Consider the following 7,500-nt stretch of genomic DNA (forward strand, 5'->3'; position numbering starts at 1 on the left):
AAAGTTCAGGAAGGGAGCGACTAGGACTACGGGAGGAGGGGGAGGAGGAGGAGGAGGAGGAGGAGGAGAAGGAGGAGGAGGAGGAGGAGGAGGAGGAGGAGGAAGAGGAGGAGGGGGAGGGGGGTCAGCACGCCTGTAAATGTGGTAGTGTGACCCAACTTCTCTCGGGGTAAAGACTCTCATAGGACCCTTAACTTAGAGGAGTAGCGATCCCCCCCACCCTCCCTTCTTCTTCCTCCTCCTCCTCCTCCTCCTCCTCCTCCTCCTCCTTCTTGTATCCTCCTCCTCCTGCTACGCCTTCTTGTGTCTCCTTTCTTCGACTTGCGCTCTTGTCCTTTCTTCTTCTTCTTCTTCCTTTCTTTGTTTGTTTGTTTTTTTGTTTGTTTTTCATCTTTTATCTTTTGCTTCTTATTAATTTATGTTGTTTTTTTTTGTTATTTTTTTATTTTGGAATTTGTTTTCTGTTTCTTTCTCTTTTTTTTTCTCTCTCTTTATATTTTCAGTTCTTTTTCTCTCTCTTTCTTCTTTATGGTCTTGTTTATCGTGTCTTTGTTGTTTTGGCTTAACCTGGATTTGTTTTGTCTCCTCCTCCTCCTCCTCCTCCTCTAGTTCTCTTGTTGTTGTTTTTCTCTATTTTCCCTCTCTTTCAATTTCCCTAGTTCTCTTCTTGCTCTTTCTTTCTCCTCCTTTTTTTGTATTCTTCCTTCTAGCTTTCCTTTTGTAGTCCTCCTCTCTCTCTTCCTCTTCCTCTTCCTTCTCTAGTCCTCCTCCTCCTCCTCCTCCTCCTCCTCCTCCTCCTCCTCCTCCTCCTCCTCCTCCTCCTCCTCCTCCTCCTCCTCCTCCTCCTCCTGGGTGTATATACGCATACTATATACACGTAAAAAAATACACCCGGAAGACTTAAAATGAGAGAGAGAGAGAGAAAAAAAAACATGTAATTGAAGCGTAGAATGAAAAAAAATGAAGCGAAAAAAAGGCGAAAGTTAAAAAAATGGAAATGGTGCATCGAAGGAGGAAATGAAGAGATAAGAAGAGAGAGAGAGAGAGAGAGAGAGAGAGAGAGAGAGAGAGAGAGAGAGAGAGAGAGAGAGAGAGAGAGAGAGAGAGAGAGAGACCAAAGGAGAAAGAATTGAAAGATACGTTCGAAGATGAAATTTAGATAACAAGGATAAGAGCGATTAAAGCGAGATTGCATCAGAGAGAGAGAGAGAGAGAGAGAGAGAGAGAGAGAGAGAGAGAGAGAGAGAGAGAGAGAGAGAGAGGAAACAATCTTATATCCAACTTCTATAAGAGAATCACTTTTTTTTTTTAAACTTAGGAAGACCTTGCACATAAAAGAGAGTTTGGGAAAAGTTTCCTTTTTTCCCCTTCTTTAAATAGCGACGAATGATGATTATATTACGTACGAAGAAATGAGATTAGGGATTGGAAAAGGCAACGGAAGGGGTGGAGAAAGGAGGAGCAGGAGGAGGAGAGAGAGTGGAAGAGGGAGAGGGAGGGATGATTGGAGAAAGAGGGTGGGGCTGTCGATTTGATGAGAGAGAGAGAGAGAGAGAGAGAGAGAGAGAGAGAGAGAGAGAGAGAGAGAGAGAGAGAGAGAGAGAGAGAGAGAAGAAACACATCCACCTTTCTGTTTCTCTTCCCATCCTTTATCTCTTCCCCCCACCTCTCTCTCTTTCTCCCTCTCACTCTCTCTCCCTCCCCATCCGTCCCCGCCTCCCTGTTTGAGTCTCATAAAGTGGCCCGCGAAAGAAGGCAACCCAGAGATATCTGCATAATAGCATCGTTACAGCGGCAGTTTAGCTAAAGCATCAAAAACTTTAAAAATCACAAGAAAAAAAAGAAAAGAAAAGAGAAAGAAATGGTTAGAATACAGTTGGTCTTTTTTTCTCTTCTGTTCTCTCTCTCTCTCTCTCTCTCTCTCTCTCTCTCTCTCTCTCTCTCTCTCTCTCTCTCTCTCTCTCTCTCTCTCTCTCTCTCTCTGCGTCTCATCTCCTGATTAACACCGTCTTACCTGTCTCTAAGCATCACCTGAGAACTTGAGAGAGAGAGAGAGAGAGAGAGAGAGAGAGAGAGAGAGAGAGAGAGAGAGAGAGAGAGAGATGAAGTATAAACTGATAAACAAAAGTAATAAACAGAAAAAAAAGGAAATAGAGACTGTACTTACCAGAGAGAGAGAGAGAGAGAGAGAGAGAGAGAGAGAGAGAGAGAGAGAGGGGGGGGGAACCAGTGAAGCATGAAATCTTCTATACGATGAAGGTTCTGACGGAGGAGTTAGAGAGCCACCAAGAAGAAGAAGAAGAGGAGGAGGAGGAGGAGGAGGAGGAAGAGGAGGAGGAGCATTAGGTTTCTAGGAGATGTATTCTGCAGGTTAATGACAGAAGGTAATGGCCTGAGATGTCCTTAATGACCTTACATAAGATAATTAATGCGATTTATTAACTATTGAATCCGTGAAGCGCCTGAGCGATGGAACGACCCAAGTGCAAACGACCTTCAGCTAATGCACGGCTCGGGCGGGGTCGTCCTGGGTCGTCCTAGGGGGTGGGGGTGGGTTGGGGTCACTGGGGGTATCTGGGAGGATTGTGGGAAAGGGTAAAGATGGTTGAAGTTTAGTAGGGGCGTGTGATGTAGGGAAGGGGTAAGTGAGGGGTGGGGTGGAGGGGATAAGGTAGGGTAGGGGTGTTGTTAGGTTAGGTTGGGTTAGGTTTAGCTTAGGTCAGGTTAGGATGGGTTAGGTTAGGTTAAGTCAGGTCAGGTTAGGTTGGGTTAGGTTAAGTCAAGTTAGGTTAGGTTAAGTTAGGTTGGGTTACGTTAGGTTAGGTAAGATTAAGTTAAATTAGGTTAGGTTGGTTAGGTTAGGTTAGGTAAGATTAAGTTAGGTTAGGTTAGGTTGGTTAGGTTAGGTTAGCTTAGATTACATTAGGTTACACTATTCCATATTAGGTTAGGAAAGTGTTGGGTGAGTAGTGATCATGATAACTGAAGTAATGATTGTGATGATAATGATGGTGACAATTATAATGGTGATGATGACAGTGGTGCGGACAGAAACAAAATATTGCTATGAATCGTCTTCAGAACTATCACCACCACCACCACCACCACCACTACTATCATTATCATCATCATCATTACCATCATCATCATCATCATCATCATCATCATCATCATCATCTCATTCTTGTCCTTTCTTTCTTTTTACATATTCACAACATTGCTATATTTAAAGAGAGAGAGAGAGAGAGAGAGAGAGAGAGAGAGAGAGAGAGAGAGAGAGAGAGAGAGAGAGAGAGAGAGGAGCAACATTAAATCCACAATAAGAAAAAAGAAAACAATCTGCAAATTAACAAAAAAAAGTAAAAGAATGAAAATAAAACGAAGTAAAAAAAACACACAAAGAGAAAAGTAAACACAAATAACAACAAACAAAAAAAAACAATAAATAAATAAAAAAGGAACAAGAACAAACAAAACAGAAAAAACTGGAGGGTGAGAGAGAGAGAGAGAGAGAGAGAGAGAGAGAGAGAGAGAGAGAGAGAGAGAGAGAGAGAGAGAGAGAGAGAGAGAGAATTAAATATACGAAACTAGATTAAAGTAAAAACAAAAGAGATAAATAAATAAAAAAAAGGGAAAAAAAGAAAATGTGAACTGGGAACAAAATAAAAAAAAATACATAAGCAGAAAATGTTAAGCGAAACAAAAGCAAAAAAATGGGGGAAAAAGAAAATACGATATGCAGAATATAGAAAAAAAAGGAAGAAAACAAAAAAAATACAATAACGTAAATGTAATGTAGGCAAGTTAACGAAAAATATGGTAATGGAATGAGAGAGAGAGAGAGAGAGAGAGAGAGAGAGAGAGAGAGAGAGAGAGAGAGAGAGAGAGAGAGAGAGAGAGAGAGAGAGAGAGAGAGAGAGACAGAAACTGATGGATAAATAAAGATACAGAAACAAAGAGAGAAACGAAGAAATTAATAAACAGACAAACACTAACAGAGAGAAGGAATAAGAGGAAGAGAACGAGAAAGAATAGGAGAAGAAGAATAGGAGAGAGAGAGAGAGAGAGAGAGAGAGAGAGAGAGAGAGAGAGAGAGAGAGAGAGAGAGAGAGAGAGAGCAAGGAAGGAGAAGAAACACGAAGAGAGTGAGGAAAGAGAGACAATACGAACGAAATAATTAAGAAAAAAAAAACAGAGAAACAGGACTAGCAGAAGAAGAAGAAGAAGAAGAAGAAGAAGAAGAAGAAGAAGAGAGGGAAAGAAAGAAAGAAGAATCACACGAGAAAAAAAGTCAAAGAAAGAAAGAAAAGAAAAAAAGGATTAAGGACAGCTACACACCCAGAGAGAGAGAGAGAGAGAGAGAGAGAGAGAGAGAGAGAGAGAGAGAGAGAGAGAGAGGGACTCAGTTCGATGACGGGCCCTGGAATCGAGCCCCGAGGAACGCTTAGGTGGTGGTTAGCGTTTCTGAAGGTGGCCCTGGACGGCTCTTTTTTTACACTCATTTAGAAGCTAGACGCGTTTTTGGCCCTGGGGGGAGAGAGAGAGAGAGAGAGAGAGAGAGAGAGAGAGAGAGAGAGAGAGAGAATGTGTTTTTGTGTTCATGCCTCTCTCTCTCTCTCTCTCTCTCTCTCTCTCTCTCTCTCTCTCTCTCTCTCTCTCTCTCTCTCTCTCTCTCTCTCTCTCTCTCTCTTAAATGAAATAATATGCCTCCCAAATCCAATTGCTTAATGGTTTCACGAATTATGTTGCTTGTCTTGTTTTCTTTTTCTTTTGCTTTTTTTTGTGTTTTTTTTTTCATTTTACTTTGAGAGAGAGATGAAAAAAATATCTTCTTTATTTTCGTTTCTCTCAAGTATTCTACATCTTCATCTTTCCCCTCACCTACACTTACCCATTTCACCCTCTCTCTCTCTCTCTCTCTCTCTCTCTCTCTCTCTCTCTCTCTCTCTCTCTCTCTCTCTCTCTCTCTCTCTCTCTCTCTCTCTCTCTCTCTCTTCCCCTCACCCCTTCATTTCCCCAAAACACCCCAATAACACCACCATTTTCCTCCTTTCCTTTCCCTTACTTTCCTTATACATTCTTCCCCTCATCTCCCCTCCCCTCACTCCCCCCAATCATTCCCCTTATTCCTATCACCCCCACGCCCTTATCTCCCCTCTCATACCCCAATAACCCAAGCTTTCCCTCTCTTTCTGTTCATTTCCCATTACTTTCCTTTTCATCTCCCCTTTTCCTCTCATACCCTTTCCCTCATCCAAGTTCCCCTTCACTGCCCTTAAGGGGGAATCAGAACTCTCATGGGAGGACAACGCAGAGGGAGGAGGAATGGGAGAATAGAGAGGAAAGAATGGGAAGAAGGATAGGAGGAGAGAAGATGAGGAAGGGTACAGATAGATTAGTGGATAAAAGGAGATAGAGAGTGGATAAGAAAGGGAGATAGAGGATACAGACGAGAGGAGGAATACAAATGAGTAAGAAGAAAAGAAATGAAGGAACAGAAGAATTGTAGGTAGATCGTTAAGAAGGAAGAATTGGAGAAACGGTGAGAATAGAAGGAAAGGAGGAAAAAAACGTAGAAACACAAGGAAATATAAAACAAGAGTAAAGAAAGACACGAAAAACAAAAAAAGAGAGAAACAAGAGAGAAGGAACTGAAGAAGTATGGATAGATAGAAAGAATAAAGGGTTAAAGAGAAAAGGAAACAAGGAAGGAAGAACAAGAGAAACGGAGGGAATAAATGGAATAGATAAGAGAAAGAAGAGAAAAGGAGAAGGAAGGAAGAAAGAAAAAGGACAAAACGAAAAGGATAGAAGAAAAACAATGAAGGAAACAAGAGAAAATGAGAAACGGAAACAAAGTGACAATAAACAAAAAAAAAAAAAAATGAAAACAGATTAAAAAATGAAGGAAACAAGAAAAGGGAAGGAAGTGAGAGAGAGAGAGAGAGAGAGAGAGAGAGAGAGAGAGAGAGAGAGAGAGAGAGAGAGAGAGAGAGAGAGAGAGAGAGAGGGGGGGGGATCTTTCCTCCTCCTCTGCATCCCCTTTACCTTTTCGCAGAGTGGAGTGGAGGAAGGAGTCTAGAAGTTGAAGGGGGGAAGGAGAGAGAGAGAGAGAGAGAGAGGGGGGAAGGTGGAGGGGGGATGTCAGAGGGAGGGAAGGAGTAAGTGGTGTTTTAAGGTGTTTTTCCATAATGTAATTGCGAAGGGCAGGAGTCTACGGAGGCAGGGAGTGTAGCTGGAAGGTTCCCGTAATTGTTAAAAGTGTTATGTCGCGCCTCTCCCTGTGATTTGAGTGCTGATTAGAAACGAGGAAATTTCTAGAGGGAGGGAGACTGTCGGGGAGAGAGAGAGAGAGAGAGAGAGAGAGAGAGAGAGAGAGAGAGAGAGAGAGAGAGAGAGAGAGAGAGAGAGAGAGAGAGAAGTTAAGGACAGGGAAGAGAAGGAGATAGAGACAGACAGACAGGTAGGCAGGCAGTGAAACAGACAGGTACAGAAAGAGATAGACAGACAGACAGACAGACAAGTAGACAGGCATTGAAACAGACAGACAGACAGACAGACAGGCAGACAGGAGGCTTGAGGAGGGGAGTGACGGGGCTGGAGAGAGAGAGAGAGAGAGAGAGAGAGAGAGAGAGAGAGAGAGAGAGAGAGAGAGAGAGAGAGAGAGAGAGAGAGAGAAGGTAAGGCGAAGGAAAACAGAGGGAAATAGACAGAAAGTGAGTGTATGTGAGGAGTGAATAAAAGAGAGGAAAAAAGTAAGGAAAAGAAAAAAAGAGGGAGAGAAAGGGACACAAGAAAATAGATAGACAGACAGAGAGGTATAGGGAAAAAAAAGATGATGCAGGTAAAGGAAATAAAAGAAAAAAAAGATGAAAGAGAGATAATTTAAGATAGAAGATGAAAGTGGAAGAAGAGAGTGAAGGAGGGAGGGAAAAAAGGAAGTGGTGAGGGAAATTTATTTGTTATTTAAAGGAAAACAGTTTTTGTTCCCGCCATTAGATCAATTATTTGTTTTCCATAGGCCTTTGTAATATCCTTGTTCCTCTCTCTCTCTCTCTCTCTCTCTCTCTCTCTCTCTCTCTCTCTCTCTCTCTCTCTCTCTCTCTCTCTCTCTCTCTCTCTCTCGCTTGCATCCCTCCCTCATTCATTTCTTCCTTGTTCATTTCCATCCTTCCCTTCATCATTATATCCTTAACTGACCCCTCCTCTCCTCCCCTCTTCTCTCCTTTCCTCTCTTCTACTCACTTTTCATTCTTTAATTACTTCATACCCTTTATTCCTCCCTCCTCCCCTCCTTCATTCTTTCCTTCCCCTCCTTCATTCTTCTTTCTTACTCTTCCACTATATCACTCCTTTTCCTTCTTCTCTTTTTTTTTCTCTCTCTTTTTCTGATTCATTTTCTTCCCCCGTTCCTTTTTTTCTTTTTTCTTTATTTTTTATTTCTTTATTTTTCTTTGTCCTTCGTGTCAATTTTTATTCTATTTCTGTTTTCCTTCTTTT

This window comes from Scylla paramamosain, chromosome 13 (genome assembly GCF_035594125.1).
Source record: "Scylla paramamosain isolate STU-SP2022 chromosome 13, ASM3559412v1, whole genome shotgun sequence".
NCBI classification, from domain to species: Eukaryota; Metazoa; Arthropoda; class Malacostraca; order Decapoda; family Portunidae; genus Scylla; species Scylla paramamosain.